General features: G+C 49.7%; 1 long non-coding RNA gene across 2 annotated transcripts; it reads left to right on the plus strand.

The window, feature by feature from the left end:
• The first annotated feature begins 1,679 nt into the window (after positions 1-1,679).
• LOC124527073 (uncharacterized) lies at positions 1,680-6,902 on the plus strand. 2 transcript variants are annotated; one of them, XR_006965798.1, is made up of 4 exons: positions 1,680-2,385; positions 3,113-3,425; positions 4,386-4,476; positions 5,025-6,902. It is a non-coding gene; the product is annotated as an uncharacterized LOC124527073 (long non-coding RNA). The 2 variants fall into 2 exon arrangements; XR_006965799.1 differs by lacking the exon at positions 4,386-4,476.
• The last annotated feature ends 15,645 nt before the right edge of the window (positions 6,903-22,547 follow it).

Here is a 22,547-nt window from a genome sequence, read left to right on the forward strand (position 1 = left end):
CTTGTGGATGGCCACCTTCTCGACATGTCCTCACACGGACCCCTCCCCGTGTGTGTTGTGAAGAGAGAAAGACCTCCGGTATCTCTTCCTCTTGTTAAAAGGATACCAGTCTAATTGGATTAGGTCCTCACCCTATGACTTCCTTTAACCTTAATTACCTCCTTAAGGCGCTCCCTGCATGTAGTCACGCTGGAATTAGGGCTTCGACATACAAATCTGGGGGGTGGACACAGTTCAGTCCATAACAGATTCTAAGCCCTATCATTTATCGATTGCGAAACTACATCCTTACGCAATTTACGAATCTCTCTAAATCTGAGTGTTTCCCTCTGTAAATATAGTCACCGATAGGGTGCGATAATACACACACAATGCCTGCCACGCAGTGATCCAGCGTCGGTAGCCACTATTTTCTCCAGGGGACGTATTGGTAGGTTATCACTCTCGGACTGTTGTGCATTTCAGAGCTCGGGTCGCTGGACCCACAGCAATCCCCGCCAACTGCCTCCTGCCCTTATTCTGTTATCCCCGTCGCCTGGCTTAACAAAAACAGTGGCCATGAGCTGTGACCACAGTTCCGAGATGGCTTCCCAGACAGGACTGCTCCTCCTCCCAAAGATGGTTTGTCCCTGTGCAGCCACGACAATGTTTGGCGTTCAGGTCCTCACGTGAAGATGAAGCCCCACCCGTGAAGGTTGCTCCGTGACAGTAAGTGTTTAGGGGGAAGGGGAAGCGTTTACTTGAACAGCGTCGCAGAAACCGAAGGGTAATTTCCTCATGTGACAAGTAGGCGGGGCGACCCCCTTTGGAGGGACTACTTCTTTCCTCAGAGCTGGTTCCCAGGGGAACAGGGCCACACCTTCTGTGACCCGCGGAGGAGGAGTCTTTTCTTGAGAGAGACGCAGCAGGGCTAGCTTGCTGCCATTAGGAATTTTCTTTGCGGAGGCTTCCAGGATGCAACTCGTCTCAGAAGGCGGTGGGTCCCCTGTGCTGTGGCCTCTCGTGGGGGGTGATCAGGAGTCACACATTTTCCTGCTGCCCAGGACACTGGACATCTGTCACTCCAATGGTAGGACAGGAAACGTGAGACGGCTGAGTCCCTTAGACCCTGGTTTCATAGTCTAATGGTTTGAATGAAAGACGGATTCCTAGATACCCCAGATCCTGGGAGAGAAGATGTCCCTGCTTAGGAATCTCTGGGGAGCACAACCACGGCTGATTTGGGGACAGGATTTCATAGGGGAGGGGCTAGGAGCAGGGCCCACCCCTTCCCTGCAGTCCACGGCACCAGCAACCCACAGGGAAGCACGCCGTGTCCGCTAAGATGCTTAAAGATTCTATCACTGTTTGCGTTAGAAATAAGCAGCTAAGTTTCCCGGCAATTGTCACCATCTGCACCCACGAGGGAGGAAAAACTCATGTGAGCACAGTTTCTAAAAAAACAGTAGTATTCGGGGCGCCTGGGTGGCGCAGTCGGTTAGGCGTCCGACTTCAGCCAGGTCACGATCTCGCGGTCCGTGAGTTCGAGCCCCGCATCGGGCTCTGGGCTGATGGCTCAGAGCCTGGAGCCTGTTTCCGATTCTGTGTCTCCCTCTCTCTCTGCCCCTCGCCCGTTCATGCTCTGTCTCTCTCTGTCCCAAAAATAAATAAACGTTGAAAAAAAAAAAAAAATTTAAAAAAACAGTAGTATTCTTAAGAGAAAAGAGGACAAAAAAGGCTTAACTTATAATTTGTGTCTACTAGAAGAAAAAGGAAGGAAAAAAAAACACATACACCTGACCCCTCGCCACCCTTTCTCAGGATGGGAGGTTCACGTCCGGAACCTCACACGCTGGGGCTTCGTAAGGCACCCCTGCATCCCCGTTTCCTGGAATCCACTGAAAGAAAATGGCAAACCGGCCAAGATATTTGCCTGAGGTTTGCTAAGAAAACATATTCTCCGTTTGAGTTGTTTTCTGAGGGGAGGGTCGGAGATGTGGTTTAAGTAAGAAAATTGCTCGTGGACAGTTACGGAAATAATGACTCTCTTCACTGCCCCGCATGTCTGGCTACAGTTACAGGAAGCAAAGTGGAACAGTGTTTTCAAATTACCTGGGGGGCGCGGGCAGGGAGAGCAAGCCAGTGAGCAGGCCAGAGCCGAGGAAACATCATTCTGTGTCAGTTATCAGGATAATTCCACAGCCGAAGCATGCTGTGGTTAGTTACTCTTAAGTGGGAGGTGGGAAGGTTCTGGTTTCTGGAGACTGGCCAGACTTCGAGATGAAATAAGAGAATCTATTTCGTCTGATTTGTTGCCCACACTCCCTAGAGAAGAACGTAGCTCGGGTCTCTGACGTCTACCCACCATGAACCCCCAAGGACTTATCGTCATGCTCTTTTAATAAGGTCAGTCTATTACATGTCAACCAAGCTGTCTGACGTGAAGATGCTTCTAGGCAGTTACCGCGCATAGTATTAAGGCACGGACGGTTTCCTTAGCTCTGAATCAACCCGTTAAGGAATAACAACGCCTTGAAAATGCAGGCAATTTTAGTTGTTCGACCATCACCCTTAGTGTTTTCTTTCCGACGTGTCTTTGTGGTTCCCGTGTGGTGTCCTGGGTCTGTTACGCTCTATTTGGAGGATAAACTAAGGGCATCTTACATGCGCTTTTATATTCTGGGTTAAAAACTCAAAAATTTTACCTATATTCACTAATCAGTGGAAGATCCTAAGACCCTGGAGATCATGAAGCTCCAATAGTCAAGACGGGTCATTCAATACATAAGCCTTGGTCAATAATGCATCCAGGGGCGCCAGGGTGGCTCAGTCGGTTGAGCGACTGACTCTGGCTCAGGTCACAATCTCCCGGTCCGTGAGTTCGAGCCCCACGTCGGGCTCTGTGCTGACAGCTCGGAGCCTGGAGCCCGCTTGGGATTCTGTGTCTCTCTCGCTCTCTGCCCCTCCCCCACTCACGCTCTGTCTCTCTCTCTCTCTCTCTCTCTCTCTCTCAAAAATTAAAAAAAAAACCTTACAAGAATTAAAAAAGAAAAAGACCGTCAGACTCTTTCAGCACAAGCTTGGCCCTCTAAAAAAACTAAATAATGCATCCATTCTGCCAACCTATCGACAGGCACTTCCTAGCTGCAGGATGCCGCGTGCTGGGCGAGGCTTTGGGCCTGGCAAGGTGAATCAGATCCCCTGAATACAAAGAGCTTTCCAGCCACAGAGCAGCGTCCACGGGAAGTCAGAGGAGGGGGCCTCTTGCGGAAATCCCCAGAGAGGGGGAATACTGATGTTGGTCCCGGAAGGATGAGGAAGACCTTGGCAGGGAAGGTGTTCAGGGCAGGAAAGCTCTCGGTAGATGATTTTCCAAGGACGAGCAAGTCAGGAAAACGGCGCGGCTGAAAGCAGACTTGCCTGGAAGGGGCAGAATGGAGCGGCAGGTGAGTGGCTGGCAAAATACAGCAGGTCTCCCTAAGACAGGAAGTTGGGCTTTTTTGCAGTAGCTGGGCACCACGAAAAACATGTGTGAGGGGGGGCAGAGAAACTAGCGGGCATGTTCAGGGCAAAGGAGGGAGGGGTGGCTACGATGAACGTGTTTTAGACCCAGGATCCAAACGTCTGAACTTAGTCCCGGCCTGCACTTGGGGGCTGTGGACCAAGATTTAATTTATCTGGCCTCGGTTCCTCTAGAGTGGGGAAGGGGGAGGGGGGGAGGGGCAGAGGCTGGGCGCCCCGACTACCCTGCACAGCAGCCCCTCCTGCAGGCTTGCTGAGACACTGCAGGAGCGACAGCTTGACCAGCTTGGAAAGAGAAACTTGTACAGCTGGACGTGACCTTGGTGATGGTGGCTCTTAAATGAGAGTGTAGGTCAGAATCACCCGGGCTGCGTGTCAACAGATGGGTCAGCTCCAGGGTCACCCGCCCCTGGAGATTCAGGCACACTCAGGGCTACCTTTGTCCCTGCACAACACTCCATGGGATGCTAATTTCCCAGTTTTGTCCAACCCTCTCAGATCCGGGAGTCAGAAGGCTGTCAGGGCTGAGTTGGTGCCCAGCCGAAAAGGGACACCTCTCACCCCCCCCCCCCCGTCTAATGAGGGGACTCCCAACAAGACGGCTGTCCGTTTTCTTCTCTCCCTTTCCACTCGCCTCAGCCCGTCTCCCAGAGCCTGTAAGAGGGTGTTGAGTTCAAAAGATCCCCAGACCCAAGATGCAAAGCTGCAGCTCCCAGAGTAGCTGGTCTGAGGGGCCCAGGGCCCAGCTGTCCTGGTCAGCTGGCCGGGCCTCATGGCAGTCGTCAGCAGCCCCTGCTGGGCCGTCACCACAGCCAGACCCCAAGACCACTAGGTCAGGCACATCACTTGATCCTTGACGCCCCCTCATGCCTTTCTGTCCAAAGCATCACACGGCAGCAGCATCTGGAAGCTTGCCGGAAATGCGGAATCGCGGGCTCACCCCAGACGCTAGCGAGGACCGGAAGTGATTTACCTGTGAGCCCATTAACATTGGAGAAGCTGTGGCGGGGTGGGGGGGGCACTTGGGGGGCTCAGTCGTTAAGCGTCAGACTCGTGATCTTGGCTCAGGTCACGATCTCACGGGGCCTGAGATCGAGCCCCGGGTCTGCCTCTGTGCTGCCAGCGTGGAGCCCGCTTGGGATTCTCTGTCTCCCCCTCTCTCTGCCCCCCTGCCCACCACCAAAATAAATAAATATTAAAAAAAATTTCTTTTCTGAGAAGCTCTGGTCTCTGCCTCCTGGGCTGGCTCTGAGTGGTCCTCTCCCACCCCAGGCTCAGAGTAAAGTAGGAAGGGAAGGGAGGGGAGGGGGGAGGAGGGAGGGCAGAGGCAAGAGGAGGAAAGAAGAAGAAAGGGAGGGGGGAAGTTGGTTGGTCGGTTGGGAGGGATGACTGGAAGCAGGGGGGGAGAGGGGGAGGGGGATGAGAGAGGGGGAAGGGGGAGAGGGAGAGAGGGGGAGAATTTTGACGCCTGGCTTACCTGCAGTCACGTGACACACGGTCTCCTCCTTCCCCTTTCCCCCCAGATCAGCTTTGATGACGTAAACTAGGACCAGAGCCTGGGGAATGTAAGAAGCTTGACACCGAAGGCCTCCTCCGTTCGCCTCCCACGTCCAAAAAAAGGCGGCCTCGTCCGTTCCTGTAAGAGCTGGGTCAGCCGATCACGCGCGGTTGGCGGTCACACCGCGGTCTGGAGCCGGGACGCCATGCAACTAACAGAAACCCTCCCGTGCTCGGCTCGGCTTCCACGTTTCAGGGGAAAACAAGTACTGGGAACACAAATTCGCACCTGGGATTTATCCTTCCCTCTTTCTGTAACACTCAGAGCGCCGCCGGGGCTGGGGGCTGGGCACAGGCACCTTTGCCCTATGCTCGGTGCTCCGAGGGGGGTGGCGGTCGGTGGCGGCGGGAAGGGACTTGGCGGGGACGGCAGGGTCTCCAGGCGCCGGGCCGCGTCATCCTGGCTGCTGCCTACCTCTGGGCTTGATTTCTTGGCCCACGCACTGCGGATTAAAAACCTAGAGCCTCTTCAGTAGAGTCGTCGTTGCGAAGATTAGGACTTTGGGGGACTACTGCTCACCCGGCAGCCGCTCGACAGGACCGGGCGCCTTTCTGAACTCGTGCACGCAGTTGTCTTTGCCCAAGGCCAAGGGCACCCCGGGCTGGCCCCAAGGCCTGAGACCTTGGCTCTGCTAGGAGGGCTTTGATGACGCCCCTCTCCGGGTCTAACACTGGCAGGCGCCGGGGGTGCTCCCCCCTCCCGGGGGATCCCAGCAAAGGTTTTCCTGCTCTCAAGCCACCCCAGGAACCAACCGCGAACCTCAGCATTTCAGGGGGGCCTGGAGAGCCGCAGCCCTCAGCCTCTTCCCTTCTAGGAAACACAGCGCCACCTCTTGGACGAGAGCCGCACTGACTCGGCTGGGCTGTTGGCTGTGATTCCCTCACCTGAACCCTCTTCGCTATTTCCTCATAAGGGCCTGGCGGACACGTTTATCCCCCTCTCTTCCACCCCAACCGCTCCTGCCTAGTTTCTCTGGGTCTTTGACCGGTACCTTCGAGGGAGTTTTCGTCCTCGTTTCTAATTTCATAGCTCAGTTCAAACCTTCAAAGGCTGATTCTCTAGGAGGATTATGTTCAGCCCCGTTAACACGAAGGGTTTCTCCTTCCTACACCTTAGCAGCGGCGGGCGGGGGGAGCAGAGCAGTCAACGTCCTGCCCTCTGCTGCCAGGCGGCCTGTGTCCCGATCCCTCTCCAGCCGTGTGACCTTGGGCAAGTTACTTAACCTCTCTGTGCCTCCGTTTCCTCATCCGGAAAACAAAGCCGCCGGCAGAAGCCAACGCCAACGCTTGTGGTGGCATTAGGTGCGTCAGTGCCTGTGAAGCACTTAGAAGAGGCCCGTGGCGGACGGAGAACTGAGTGTTTGCCACCAAGGGGTTTCAGGGGCCGCGTTCCCTCCTACAACGCTTACTAGGCGGGAATATGGTTTCGTGTGACCTGTCGGGTCACCCACCAGGCCAGTGTTGGTGCAGAGGGCGCTATGAAAGCAGTTAGGGCCACGCTCGGGAAGGCATATTGGTAACACACAGACTCGGTGATTTGCAGCCTCAGTTTTAGAAGCGCTGCACCCACTGTGAGCCCCCCCCCCCCCCCCCCCCCGTGTAGAGGGAGCACCTACCTGGCCCTCCAGACACAAGCGCTCGGCTCATGTGTGCTCCTTCTCCAGCTCCTTTAAGAAATGTTTAGTGTAACAGGACATTTCAGGGCAACTGGCACTCAGAACGCTCTCTTCCTTTTGCTCCAGTAAGAACGCACATGCGTACGTTTTCCCTATGAGGGCCGAGCCGTTTTCGTGCACTGTATCAGAGAAGGAGATGAAATAATAAACGGGTCTTTCCCAACCCAACTCGGTGGGGTGAGCGGCTGGCAAGGGTGATGGGGAGTCTGGCTCTGAACCTCACGATGTTTTACGACGAAGGAATGTCTCCCTATGGCGTCAACCACCACACGTGGACTTGTTCTCGAAACGGCAGCACATCCGACCGAGGGGCAGAGAGAGCAGAACTCCCCTTCACAGACTGTGCTGGGGCCGGGACACGTACTGCACCGCGCGTGCGACCGACTCGGGCGGTCACAACCGGGGATCACGCCTGTGTGCTCTGACCCTGGGTCCACCGGAAGGCACTTCTCTGCTGCTTCTCGGGAAACACGACCCTGACCGTGGCCCCCGGCACCTGACGCCTCCCTCTTGTGATGCGGGACGGATTCGAATGCACACACAGGGATCACGCCCGTGTCGGGGAAGTCACAGCCGGGGCAGAGTCTGCAGGAGGCTCCCAGTTTCCATGACTCTTGTGCCCAGACCCCGGGGGCCACCAGGGGGTCTGCTGGCCCAGAGCTCCCAGCGCTGGCTCTTCTCGGGGGACCCGCTCCAAATTCTGGAAAGGGCGGTTCCGGGGCATCAGCCCACGACACACACAGACAGGTGGACACGCACGTGTGGACACGCACAGAAACTCACGACACACAACATACATACACACGCACACAGGGAAACTCAACACACACACACAGGCACAGAGGGACTCAGACACACACAGAGACAATACACACATGGGCACACACAGACACAACAGACACAGCACACACACACAACTCACACACACACGGACACCCAAAAAGGGCAGTGTGTGTCCACAGGGTCCATCCCAAGTGTCCCCCCAGGCCCTGCCCAGGCTGGCGGGGGCACCTGCACGCAGCACCCCGGCCTCTCCAGATCTTGCGTTTTCCAAAGTTGGGGACAAACCCTGGGCTCCCTGATGAGCCCCGATGGCCGCACTGCCCACCAAACTTCTGCCCCTGGTCTAAAACAGACCCAACAGACCCGAGCTGTCACGTGAGGACAGATGAACATGGGGAGGGGAGAGAGGCAGTCTGTCGGAAGGAAGGGCTTGGACATGAATTCCTTTGGTAAACTGCTTACATCCTGGTGAAGCCCCAGGTTTGTCACAAGGACCCCTGGGGACGAGACAGAATTCCAGGGCTTCCAGGTGTCTCCCTCTTCACAGGGCAGCTGTGGGCAGGAGGGACAGACGTCCTGACCCATGTGCGCTGGCCGTTGCAGGTCAGCAGACCTGTTTCCCCGAGGCCAGGGGACCAACCGAGGTGTTTGGGGTTGAAGACGGAAGGCTTCGGTGGAGGAAGTGTCCCTGGGGCCGGTGCGGTGATGTAGGCGTCCAGAGGGGTGCCCGCGGGGTCCTGAGCCGGGTGGCGCGGGCTCGGGCTGCAGGGCCGGGGCCTGGAGCTGCGGGAGCTGCCGCTGACCTGGGCCCCAGCGGGGACGCGGGCGGGAGGGAGCGCGCCTGCTGGGAAGGAGGCCTACGCAGGCCGCGCTCCGGTTCCCGCAAGAGGGAGCCCTGCGGCCCGGGGGATGGCCACGAGAGCCCCTTGCCCGGTGTGTCCCCTAAGTCAGATGGTGTGACTGGCGCCCGCTTCAAGCTCTGCTGCCGGGTCTAATCCCCACCGCGGCAGGTGCACGGCCCACGACCTCAGGGCCTCCTCCTCCGATGACACGTTAGGCCCAACCTCTGGAAAACAGGGCCAATATTACACGGTTTTCCTAAGAACCTGTAGGGTATATTTTCAGCCAGGCTATACATTCGATGAACATTTAGAGTCTGACTCTATAATTCATTACATTTATAACTGAGGCTCCCTCTGTCCCCAGACCCGGGACAGCTGCGCCTCAGCTTAAACATCTACAAAAGGGAGCTTGTGGTGCTTCGGGAGCGTCGGGAGATGACCCAACAACTGGCCTCTACGTTCCGGAGGGACAAGTGAAGCCTTAAAGAGAAAGCGTTCCTAGTTGGGAAGGCAAAGGAGGCAGGACTCGGCCTTGGTCCCCTGCGGAAGCGGCGACGCACGTGGCTCCAGCGCCCCCTGGTGGCACGACGGGGTTGGCCCGGCGCTGCGGAGCCCAGCGGCAGGTGCCGGGGCGCAGTAGGGAGAGAGGGACACACAGACACACAGGTGGACACATGCAGACGCACACAGACACACAAGGGTCCAGACAAGATACAAAAACGTGGACACGTGGAGACACACACACAAACACAGCAACATAGACACAGATACACGCATCGGGACACACACACAAAGACGCGTGAAAACACACAGACATGCACACAGGGATACATACGGGGATACAAACAGACACACACACACACACACACACACACACACACACATACATTCAGAAAGAGAAGTGTGTGTGCCCACAGGCTCAATCCCGTCTCTCCCCAGGCCCCGCCCAGGCTCAGTGAGCCCAGCACACTGTCCACCCCCAGATCTTGCTGCGTTCTAGAGCGCAGGAGAAACGTTACACCGATGAGCCCTGATGGCCAACGTGCCTCATCAAGGTCCTGGCCTGGTCTAAAATAAAGAGTCCCTTTTCCGCCAACCTCTGATCAGGATGGAGGGCGGGGGGACAGTCCCACGAGGGGGACTCACGCTCCCACTGTGAGCCAGGGCGGCTGATGGTTCACATTCCCATCTCTGCCCGCCCAGCCCTTATCAGCGGCCACGACAGAAGCTCCCGGGGACAGGTCACCCCCCACATTCCTATAGTGCTTCCTGCCAAAGGCCGGTGAGCGGCTGGGCTGGTAAGTCCCCTTGTAGGGGAGCGATGACAGTCCACCCCTCACCTAGCCTGGTTCACCCTGTGGGAGCTGATGTGGACGAAGTTTCAAGAGGCCAGGGAAGGACAGGATCTAGAAAAGATAAAGGGAAACAGACAAACAGCAAGCAGCAAGTGCCACACGTCTGATCGTCCTGACAGCTGCAGGGAAGGACGCTGGTCTCATCTGGCAGGAAGCCTCGGCGCTCAGGCCTGGGTGTGAATCTCGTATTTCTGAGCTGTGTGACCTTGGGCAGGCCGCCTCACCTCTCTGAGTCCCAGCTTCCTCCTCCACAAAATGAAGATTGTAAGAGTGCCTGACTCCTCATGGAGAGCCGATGGGCCAGCAGGATGTGTTTACCCGAGTAACAGCAGGCTTTCCTTTGCCAGCCCACCCTGCCGACCACACGTGGAACAGACGTGGAGCGGAACAGACTTCCCCCGGAAAGGAACGTGGGCCTTGCCTTGTCACTCGAAGGGAGACAGGGGGCGGAGCCACATAACACACAACCCAGCTAAATACACCTAAACATCTTCAAAGCCTTTAACCCGCTTATCTTGCTAAAGTCCACAGAGCAGGCAGCCCCAACCTCTCCTCTCTCTCCAGCGTTGCTTCACAAACACTTTCCTTTCCACGCGCTCTCAGCCCCCCTCCCCTCCCGGTTCTTAGCCTTCCCTGTCCATTCAGTGCACCCGAAAAACTTGTAAAGGGACCAGCCCCCGGATGCCACCTCAGATGGGGGCAATTGGAATTTCCGGAAGCTGGGTCTGGGTATCAGGAGTTTTTAGATGCCCCGAGGTGATGTCAAACGCATGTAGGGTTGAAATCCTTACTACAAATATTTTCAAAACTGCTCCTTTGAAACACGCATCCATTTACCACTTCTGGCTTCTGCTGATTCTCCTCCGGGTGTCCAAGGTTACTCATGGCAGTGTTACTTGGGTAACCAAGAGGTTGGCAAAAGTCAAAAATTCCTTAATAGAGAAGTCACGTAAAATATCGTACGTCCAAGCCTTGGAATATCATGCTGCTATGAAAACAAACCAGGAAGCTTTCATGGAAACTGAATGCCTCTGGGACACATTTTTTAAATGTTTATTTATTTTTAAGAGAGGGAGAGGGAGATTGAGAGGGGCAGAGAGAGGGGGGACAGAGGATCCAAAGTGGGCTCTGTGCTGACAGCAGTGAGCCGGATGCGGGGCTCAAACTCACAAACCACGAGATCATGACCTGAGCCAAAGTCGGATGCTTAACGTACTGAGCCACCCAAGTGCCCCTCTGGGATGCATTTTTAAGTGGAAAAGGCAGAACACACAGCAGTGTAAAGGGAATGTATTCTGCTATATTTCAGATAAAAGGTAAAGGAAGATAGAAGTTTATATTCATGGTTTTTTTGATTTTAAGAAGATACACAAGGGGTGCCTGGGTGGCCCAGTGGGCTAAGCGTCCAACTTCGGCTCAGGTCATGATTTCACCGCTCCTGAGTTCAAGTCCCACGTTGGGCTCTGTGCTGACAGCTCGGAGCCTGGAGCCTGCATTGCATTATGTGCCTCCCTCTCTTTCTCTGCCCCTCCCCTGCTCACACTCTGTCTCTCATTCTCTCAAAGATAAATAAACATTAAAAAATTTTTTTTAAATAAAGTAATAATGTTTTTAAATGAAAGGTTGGAAATTCGGAGGTCGGCCTCTGTAACAGTTGCCTTTAATATTTCAGGGAGATGGCAAACTTCGGGGATTTGATGAAAGAAACGGACCATCTCACCAGAAAAATTTATAAATGCAAGGGATTTTGCTAATGCAATTTAGAGGTTACCCAGCCCCAGCTATGGATCTCCGCTCTATGGAAAAGTCCGGAAATCATCTGCACTTTCCGAGAGCTTTCCTGACCTGGCATGAAGTGGGCCCGGTGCAGACCTGCACCTGTGGGAACAGCAGCGTGTGCCCTGGGGGGAGACTTCCTGCGGATCTCGCGATAGCTCTGCCCTGGCGGTTCCCTCCCTACCCTTTGGGTAACAGCTCCTCCCCGCCCCCATCAAAGATCGGAGTGTGAACCAGCCCTACTTTTAGGGCACATGGCTCAGACTGGCCTCTCTCCGGCAGCAGTGATGGGTTTGGGGGTGGACGTGTGACCGAAGTCAGGGAATAATTCCAGTTAGTCCTCTTGTAAGTATTGGAAAAAAGAAGTGCTTTCAAAAAAAATTAATGTTTATTGATTTATTTTTGAGAGAGAGAGAGAGAGAGAGACAGACAGAAAGAGAGCAAGTGAGGGAGGGGCAGAGAGAGAGGGAGACACAGAATCCGAATCAGCACAGGGCCCGACGCGGGACCTGAACTCGTGAACTATGAGATCATGACCTGAGCCGAAGTCGGACACTTAACCGACTGAGCCACCCAGGTGCCCCAAGAAGTGCTCTTCCTTTGGAGTGGCTGAAAGGCCATGACGCAAGCCAGTGAGTCTTAACCAGGGACGACTTTGTCTCTCGTGGGCTCACTGGAAATATGTCTACAGATCTTGTTGGGGCTAAGGGGCGGCATGACTGGCATCGGGTGGGGAGAGGCCAAGGATCCTGCTGACCACCTACAGTGCACGTGGCGGCCCCCACGCCAAAGAATTTTTTGTCCCAAAATATCAATGGTAGTGGAGCTTAGAGATCTGGAAGCCCGGAGTTTGGTTTGGGCAACTACCTTGATAGGATGTGAAATGAGCCCACCCGACACTGAGACCGATGGAGAGGGTGCATCCCTGCCTGAAGTCTACCCCCGAACTTTCCAAATCAGCATCACCTACAAGTAAAAAGGTCCTTACCGCGTTCCCCTGCCCTGGGCCAGGACTCTCCTTCAGGGAGGCCGTAGCCGGGATGATGATGGAAATCCAGAGTGTAGAAGAGGACACTAGGGAGAGGAAACAGCCCAGGGGCTGCGGGACTGGGCAGGGAGGCCTCCCTGAGAGCTGCAGAACAGGAAGCCTGCTTTGCGGACGAGGTCACGGGTGTATGTGGCACAATAAGAAAGGCGGCAGGCAGGGCCAAATCAGGGGACCTGACTTGCGCCCCCGGGGCACTCTGCTGTAGCAGTTTTCATGGAGCTTTGCAGGAAACCAAGAAGTGGTGACTCAATCTTAACCGGACTTGTAGCCTGCAACTGTCACTCCTGACAGGTCTCCAAACACTAATCCAGGTGTCCCTCTGAAGGTATTTGGTAGGTGTGATTAACAGCTATAAGCAGTTCGCTTTAAGGAAAGGCGATCATCCTTAATAATCTGGGTGGGCCTCATCCAATCAGTTGAAAGATCTTAGGAGCAAAACTGAAGAAGAATTTCTGCCCAAGAGTTTCCAGCCAGCTGGTCAGCCCACCAGATTTGAGACTTTCCCATCTGGTTTCCATGACGTCAGAAGCTAATTCCTTGGAACACGCAAACACACACACACACACACACACACACACACACCCACACTATCCTACTGGTTTGGTTTCTTAGGTAGAACCCTGATAGAGTCCAAGTCCAACTTCTGCTTTTTCAGTGAATATTTTGGAGTTGGAGCATCTATCTTTGACCAGAATAACTACACATGGTAGAACAACAACACAAAAAGATCCTGGGTTTCCTGATATCAAGGATATCATACAATCCTTAGACCACCTACCTTTGGATTTTGACACGGAAGAGACACAAAATCCTACCTTGATTAAAGCCACTGTTTTTCGTCTTTCATGGCCAAACTTAATCCTAAGTGACATGTATTTAATTGTGTGACTGGCATTTGACCAACAGATAAGGATTGAGAACTTCTGAGAGGCTAATGCCGTACCCAAGGTCAAACAACCAGCAAAGGGTAGGACCCAGTGCTTGCCTGTGGGGTTTGAAAGCCCACACCATTTCAACTACAATCTACAAAACCCAGAATTTCGAAGTCTTAGGCTTTTATAATGACCCCTTTATCATCTGGGGGAAGAAGCAATAGTATTTAGTCTCAGAAAACCGGAGAGTCAACTCCGGAGAGTGGAATGAGATAAGAATCAGCCGAAGATATTTCAGAAGCAGAGGAAGCACCTTGCAGATCTGAGGTCAAACCAGGCTATATCACCTCAGCCATTCTTAAAGTCCAAATCAATATATAGGTTGGGTCCAAATCAATCCTGAGAACGCAAGGTGTATTAGTTATCTATTGTTGCATAATAAATTTCCCTAAAACTTAGTGTGTGGAAACAATGAGCATTTATTCCCTTATAGTTTCTGTGCATCAGGAATTCAGAAGCAGCTTAATTGGGTGGTTCTGGTTCATGGTTTCTTATGAGATTTCGGACAAAATCTTGACCAAGGACACGCTGATCTGCAGGCTTGATTGGGGCTACAGGGCTGGCTATTGGCAGGACTTCTCAGTTCCTCACACCTTGGACCTCCTAGTGCTGCTTGAGGGTCCTCATGACATGGCGGCCAGCTTTCCCCAGAATGAGTTAGCCAAGAGACAAGGAAGGGAGAAAGTCACAATGCCTTTTATCACCTAATCTCAGGAGACACACACTGTCCCATCTACCACATTCTGTTTAGTCGGAGCAGGTTATTTAGTCCATCCTACACTTGAAGGGTGGGGAATTAAGCTCCACCTCTTGAAGGGAGGACAATCACAGGGGCCTCATAGAGACAGACGCAATGCCGCATAGACATTCCACAATAACTAACCAACAGAGAGCATTGGGCAGAGGAAGTGAATCTTCTGGGGAATACCAAAACCCACTGTGCCCAAAGTGAACTCTGAGCCGTCTCGCAGAGGAAATGGAACATCCTGTGCAAGAACCATCAGGGTGCACCACATTTCCCACGGCTGCTAAACATTGTTCCGACAGGAGCCCACTCTTGATGCGTGTGAAACCGTGACTTAGTCTGTTTATCCTCCTCTTGGCATAGCGTTTGGAAGACAAGATACATCATATATACAGATGAGCGTTTAAAATGACTACACATAGCAAATAAAGAAATCACCACCACAACGGGAAATAAAACATTGCCAGGTCTTTAAAATACCCTAGCATCCCTCCTTGACCCCATCTCTTTTCTTTCCGCTGAGAGGTAATCACTATCTTGACTTTGAAATAATCAGCCTCTTGCTTCTGTTCTTATCTTTTGAACATCGTTGCGCCATCTCTAAACAATATGTTGTTTGTCTTTGCCTGCTTGTGAAATCTAAATAAATGAAACCATATTGTATATGCTTTCCTGCTATTTGCTTCTTTGGCTCAGTATTAAGTTTGTGAGTTTAAGTCATTATTTGCATTATGTAGATATACCCAAATTGTCTTATCTAATCTAATGTTGATGGAGTCTTGGGTTGCCTCCAGTTTTGATCATTACAAGCATGCTTGTAGTGATATTGCGGTTCATGTATCTTAGTGGACTAGTGGGAGGTTCTTGATTTCCTTCGGAATTTCCCTAACAGGATTTTGGGTATACACGTTATCTGTTCTACAGTGAATGCCAAAGAGTGCCAAACTATTTTCCAAGGAGACTCTATCAATCCCCATGCCTTCCAGTAGTGCCCCTCTTCGTTTTACATCCTCACCCTTACTGCTTTGGGTTAGACTTTTTATTTTTCTTATTCTTTTAAAGTTTATTTATCTTGAGAAAGGGAGAGAGAAAGAGAGATCACAGGAGGGGCAGAGAGAGAGGGAATCCCAAGCAGGCTCTGCACTGTCAGCGCAGAGTCCGACGTGGGGCTCAAATTCACGAACCACGAGATCATGACCTGAGCCAAAACCCAGAGTCGGATGCTTAACTAACGGAGCCACCCAGGTGCCCCATGATTGGCTTTTTTAATGTTTGCCCATATGGTGGGGGTAAATGGGTACCATTTTGGTTTTACTGTACGTATCCTGGATTACCCTGAGCTTGAGCACTGTCCATACATTTATTGTCTATCGTGTCTCCACTCTTGAGAAGTGAGCTATTCAGTTCTTTTACATATCTACATTTTTTTTCTGATTGACTTAGTAATGGCTGTACATTCTGGACGCTAGTACTTTGTAGGCTACATGGGTCACAAATATCTTCTCCCATTGTGCAGTTGTCTTCTTGCTGTCTTTAATGACACCTTTCAAAAATTTTTTTAATGTTTATTTATTTTTGACACAGAGAGAGAGAGAGAGAGAGAGAGAGAGAGAATGAGTGGGGGAGGGGCAGAGAAAGGGAGACACAGAGTCTGAAACAGGCTCCAGGCTCTGAGCTGTCAGCACAGAGCCCGACGCGGGGCTCGAACTCATGGACCGCGAGATCACACCCTGAGCCAAAGTCAGACGCTCAACTGACTGAGCCACCCAGGTACCCTAATGGTACCTTTTAATGAAAAAAGTTCGTCATTTTCATATAGAAAATGTTATCAATATTTCTTTTATACTTTGTAGTTTTTCTGTCATTAAATTCTTTTGCACTTGAAGGTCATGACCATGTTTTTCTGTAACATCTTTGAAAACCTTTACACTTTTGAATTTTAAATTTTAGTTCTTAGCCACGTGTCATTGACTTTTATGTGTGGTATTCAATAGTGCTGCGATGTAGTTTTTTCCTGACATATGATTTCCAATTGTTCTAGCTCCATTTATTTAAAAACCCATCTTTTGAGCACGGATCTTCACTATCATTTGTGATTATATCAGGTATTCATATATGTTGAATTTGTTTATGGACTTCTATTCCATTGGTCTTTTTGTCTCTTTGAGCCATCTCACACTCTGATTCTTAATTACTATAACATTCTAAGATTTAGTATGGTGGAGGACAAAAAAAAAACCATAAAATGTTGGCAGGCTGTGTTTTCTTCAAGGACGTCTTGGTTAATCTGGTTCTCTGTAAAAATTTTAGAGATCAGCTTGTAAAGTTAAAAAAAAACTGTTGGGAGTTTTTGAAAGGAGTTGCAGTGAATGTCTAGGTGATTTTGCAAATAATAGACATCTTTACAACATCGAATCATCAAATCCATGAATGTGATTCATCTCTTTATTTATTTCAGTCTTCTTTGATGTCTCTCAATGAAGTTTTATTATTTTTCCATAGAGATCTTGTGCATGTTTGTTAGATTTATTCTTAGATACTGCATATTTTTATGCTGTTGTAAATAATACATTTTAAGCTTAATTTTCTAGATGTATGTGGTAGCATGTAGAAATGTAATTGAGTTTTTATTTCAGTAATTTTGCTAAAACTCTTAGAAATTCAAAAAATTAACCTAAGGATTCATTTGGATTTTCTATATGCACAGCCATATTTTCTGTGTATAATGAACTATTTCTTAAATTTTTCTTTGTCTTGCCTTCGTATTCTAGTGACGACCTCCAAAATTACATTGAACAGAAATGGTAATATTAGGCACCTTTTTCTTGTTCTTGACATCAAATATACTTTCAATTTTAAACCTTTAAGTCCCACATTTGCTGGTATGTTTTCTATAGATACCCTTTACCAGGTTAAAGAAGTCACGTTCTCTTCTCCGTTTGCTAATAGTTAATAACATATCGAGGTTTTATTATATCAAACACTTTTCTGTTTCTATGTGTGATGATGTTTTGCTCCTGTGGTGTGCTCATGTGGGGGCTACATTCATTGATTTTCCAACGTTTACTCAACTTTGCATTATTTTGATAAGCCCAACTTGGTTATAATGTCGTTTCTTTGTTATACATGGGTGAGTTCTATTGGCTACTACTGCTTAATATTTTTGTATCTTACATTCACAAGTGTGATTGGATTTTTTGCACCGTCTGTTGACTTTGCTATCAAGGTTATGTTACCGTTATAAATTATATTGAGGATTGTTTCTTCTTTTTATATTCCTTATAATATTTTGGGCAATTTTGGAACCATTTTCAGCTTGAATATTTGGTTGATCTCACGAGGAAGCCATCTGGCTTGTAGGTTTCTTTGTGGGAAGATTTTTGAGGACTAATTCCATTTCTTTAATGGCTGTAAGACTATTCAGGCTTTCTACTTCTTTTTTTTTTTTTTTTTTTAATTTTTTTTTTTTTCAACGTTTATTTATTTTTGGGACAGAGAGAGACAGAGCATGAACGGGGGAGGGGCAGAGAGAGAGGGAGACACAGAATCGGAAACAGGCTCCAGGCTCTGAGCCATCAGCCCAGAGCCTGACGCGGGGCTCGAACTCACGGACCGTGAGATCGTGACCTGGCTGAAGTCGGACGCTTAACCGACTGCGCCACCCAGGCGCCCCTCAGGCTTTCTACTTCTTGAATCGTATGTGGTCTGTTTTATTTTTTATAAGAATATGTCAGTTCAATCTAATTTTCAAATGAAAAGGCATAAATCGGTTTGCAGGACACTATCATCTTTTAAAAGTCTGTAACAACCATAGTTTAATTCCTTTAGTCATTCTTAATTATTATTTAATTTGTATCTTCTCTCTTTTTTAAGAAATTTTACCAGAGATTTTTCAATTTGATTAATCTTTTACAAAACAACTTCTGTTGTTAATTATATTTTGAGTCTGAGTTTCACGCTGTGCCCTCATGTTTACATATCCACTTTTCTCTCTTTTTTTTTGAAATTTTTGTTTGTACTGCTGTTCTTACACTAAGTTTTAAAAATGGATGTTCAGCCTACTAATTTTTATCCATTTTTCTATTCCAATATAACCACTGAAGACTGTAAACTTCTTTCTATATGCTGCTTTAGCTACATTCCACAAATTTTTGATATGTATTTTCATTTTATGATGTCATCCTTTCTAGCTTCCATTATAATTTTTTGGAAAAATGCTAGCATATTGCTTGAGTATAATTTCTCTATTTGACTTTTTAAAAATTGGTCTTTAACATAATTTGGGTCAGAGAAGGTATTTTATGACTTTAATCCTTTAAATGTGTGGAGACTTGCCTCATAAACCTACATATGGAGATTTTTATAAATGATCCGTATGTGTTTGAAAACAATGTCTATTCCTTAGTTGTTGAGGATAATTCCCTAACTTCATTAGGGCAGGTTTGTTAATAATATTACATCTTCCTGATTTTTTTTCCACTTGTGTTACCAATAACTGAGATAAGTATATTGATACATGAATATGAACCTGGTGTAAGACACTGCATTATTTTCTTTTAAAATCAAAATGAGGGGCGCCTGGGTGGCTCAGTTGGTTAAGCATCCAACTCTGGATTTCAGTTCAGGTCATGAGCTCACGGTTTGTGAGTTCGAGCCCCACATCGGATTGGGATTCTCCCTCTCTCTGCCCCTTCCCCCACTTGTGTGCACTCTTTCTCTGTTCCTCCCCCGTTTGTGCTCTCTCTCTCTAATAAATAAACTTAAACAAAATACAATAAAAATGAAATTGACTCCACCCAGAATGGGTGAGGACTTCGAATCTTTGAATGTCATCATCACGATGGGTTCCTCCATTTCCACATCCTGGAAGTGAAAGCTTGCCCCAAACCCTAGAGATTCTTGCTTCAGTATCAAGCAGGGTCCACAATAGTGCTGGAATCTCCAGGATTGGGCTCCAGCTCCCTAGGGGCATCATACAGCCATATCTCTGAATTCTATCACTTCAGTGCCTACACATTCATGATGGTGTAGATCCCCACTGCCAGCGAATTCCGTAGACCATAATCTTCTCCCATTCTTGGGGTAACTCCTCCCAACCTCGCTCCTGTCTTAGCACTATTCTTATCTCTTTTGCACATTATTCTCAATAATTCCTTCCTCAAGAACCTTCGGAAGCACAATTAAAGCTAATCTATCTTGGGCTTAGGGTTGAAAGAATAAGATGCTGAGAGTTAAGATCAGGTATCTTGTAAAAAAAAAAAAACAGGCATCCATCATTACACACAAAGGTGAGCACTTGTGTAGATATACTAATGGATACTTGTGTATCCCTCAAAAATCTCCCCCTCCTGAAATACCATCTCCTTCAGGAAGCCTTCCTTAAGCAGAGCACTTAGCATGACCTCTCCTTCTTTGTAATGTTCACATGTAGATCATATACTGTCTTACACCGGAGACTTTCATGTACCTTTTCATCTCCCTCTAGATTTTAATCTCTCCAAGGGCCATAACTCTGTCACACCTTTCTGCGCTTCTCACAGGGCTGTGAACTGAAGACACAAAAGAAATGTTCGAAAAATGGAAGCCAACATTCTTGCTCCTCATGGGTTTATACTGAATTCCGATAATCATGGTAAAATATTCCTTTCCAAAAACCACGCCTATAGAGACTGGTCCACAGTTGGAAGAAAGCGGGAACTGGGGTGAAGAACTTGACAAAGAAGAGGGGACATTCTGGGATGTTCACCAGCAGTAAACAGAGAAAGCACCCTTAGAGCGACTTCCCAAGAAAACTAACGAAAGATGTAGTTTCCAAGAATCGTTGGCCTCTCAAAAGATAGCCCTCAACCGAAGCTAAATATTCTGTAGCCTGGACCGATTTGGCTTCATTTTGTAGAACTTATTTACGTGACTTGCGCGACACTCCACAGGAAGGCCGGGGTCCGTTCACGGGCACCTCCACTGCGGGTTTGTCATGAGGCCTCCGGTAATAATTGTAGCTCAGTCTCTTGCCGGCCAGAGCTACACCCAACAACACACACACACAGCTGGACATCACGCATTCACTGTTCGGCCTCCCTCCACCTGTCTTCCCCTCCCACTGGTTTTTTCCTCCTCCACCTGCCTTCCCACCATCACGTGAGTAAGCGTTTGTCTGGCCGTCCTGTGACGGCTGCCCATCCTAGGATCGTATCCTTAAGTCAGCTTCCTTGGAGAGGTAGACCAGCACAGTGCCTACGCTGGGCAGTCAGACACACCCTCATTCAAGTCCGTTTTCTCCTGCTTCACAGCCAGGTGAAATTGAATACAACGATCTTAACAAGCTCTCAGCTTTAATTGAGCCAATGGCACAGAACGCGTTGGTGTTTTCTTAATTGGAAGAGAGCAATTTAACTGTAAGCGTGGACCGGACAGCATTGGTTTAAAACTCAGCGATCATCGCATAATCCCACTTTCAAAACGCTTTGTGCCACATGAACGCAGATGAGGAGAAGCACGGGCAGGGACACAGTGTCAGGTCAGAAGACAGAAAGAGAGCAGGCATTTCTTTCTTCTAAGGAGAGCTGCCGCGTTGACCGAGCGGAGGTTGGTTCCACCATTCAGATGGAACCATTCTTCTCCACTACGCATGTTTCCGGCAGGGTGCAGGAAAGGTGTGGCGGGGAGGAGGACATTCCCCTAGTTCCTCTAGCTCCGTCCCCGCCCCTTCCGCTCTCTCCCACAGGAAGAGGCGGGACCTATCCTCTGAAAAGGATCTTTCTCCCTGGGGGTCGCCTCCTCTAAAGAAGCCAGGTGGTTTCTTCCCCTGCCAACCTTCCCCCAAGTTCTTCCTCACCTTCTAATCAAGAGACTTTGCCAAAGAGCTTCATAGCTTCTACCCCAAATTCTTTCTTACACATTTTAACGTCCGCCTCCACCCCTTCCTTAGGGTCTTAAGAGGCCAGCAGTCTGTGTTGCCTGCCTGCCATGCCAGCTGGAAGGCAGGAATGGTTTGTCTGGAGCTGGGTTGAGGGTCCCGGGAGGGCAGCCTGACACACTTTTAGCTGTGCCATGTCTGATGCTGAGCAGGCTGTGACCAAGAACACCCCCCCACCCCCGATGTATGCCTTTATGAAAAAGTGCTGTAGGAGGCTGGTCTTTCTTCCCAGAGAGGGAACGTGGAGGGATGGTTCAGTGGTCCCACCAGTTGGCGGCTCTGGCCATGCCCTGTGTTGTCGACAGATACCATGTGTTTTAACCTCCAAGTCAGCCTGAAGACACGGCCACACCACCAGTGAATTCAGGAGGATTCTAGTACCTAACCCCCACATGCGCTCATGCCCTTAAGACTGGTAGGAGACGCCTAGGCCGTCATGCATCTCAGACCCTCTTCCCTGATCTAGGTACGTGTATGTATGACGTTGAATCATTTTGTAGAACCCGGACTGCATAGAAGTGAAAAAGTCCGAAACAACCAAGTAGTCTGCTTGCCATTTGCTGCTAAATACCTGAAGAGTCACGTGGTCCCCAGTGAGCACGCCCACATCCAGGAACTCCTGGGCCAGAGGCAGCTTCTCTGTTGAAAAGTTCTTCCTTGAGGGGCGCCTGGGTGGGTCAGTTGGTTGAGCCTCTGACTTCGCTCTAGTCACGATCTCACAGTTCGTGGGTTCGAGCCCCACGTCGGGCTCTGTGCTGACAGCTCGGAGCCCGGAGCCTGCTTCGGATGCCGTGTCTCCCTCTCTCTCTGCCCCTCCCCCGCTCACACTCTGTCTCTCAAACATAAATAAACATTAAAAAAAAAAAAGGTTCTTTCTTGAGTTTGCCCAGTCGGCATCCCTGCTGAGTGCACCTTTGGTCCACACATTACCTTTCCGGATGTTCACGCATGCACGCAGCTGAAGACATTTATTGACAGCTTAATATTGCCATGCACCACGCTGGGGCCTGTGTTGATGGACCTTAAAAGTAACCTTGCTTCCATGAGAGACACTGAACGGTGCCTTCAGTAACTCCTTCATGGCATAGCCTTGAGCTCATTCGTTGCCCCCGTCTCTCTCTCTCCACTGGGCTTGCTCTAGCTGGCCTGTGTCCCTCGGCAAGTGTTATGTCCAGAAATGATACTGGAATCAGTTCAAAATGGAATAAATGACTCCTATTTTACAATCCATTTTAGAAAATGCAACATAAATTTAAATAGTCATGCCATGCCCCCCCCCACCCCTACCCTCTGCCATGTCCTATCAAGATGAGGAAAAATAGATTAAGAGTAGAGGTTTGAGAGTCAGCACAGGAGCAAGTATGATCTCGGGAAGGCACGGTAAATTGTTGAATCTTGGTGTCAGCATTTTAATCT

This window comes from Lynx rufus, unplaced genomic scaffold (genome assembly GCF_022079265.1).
Source record: "Lynx rufus isolate CCGP_SWC_20201006 ecotype Redwood Valley unplaced genomic scaffold, mLynRuf1.p SCAF_5, whole genome shotgun sequence".
Classification (NCBI taxonomy): domain Eukaryota; kingdom Metazoa; phylum Chordata; class Mammalia; order Carnivora; family Felidae; genus Lynx; species Lynx rufus.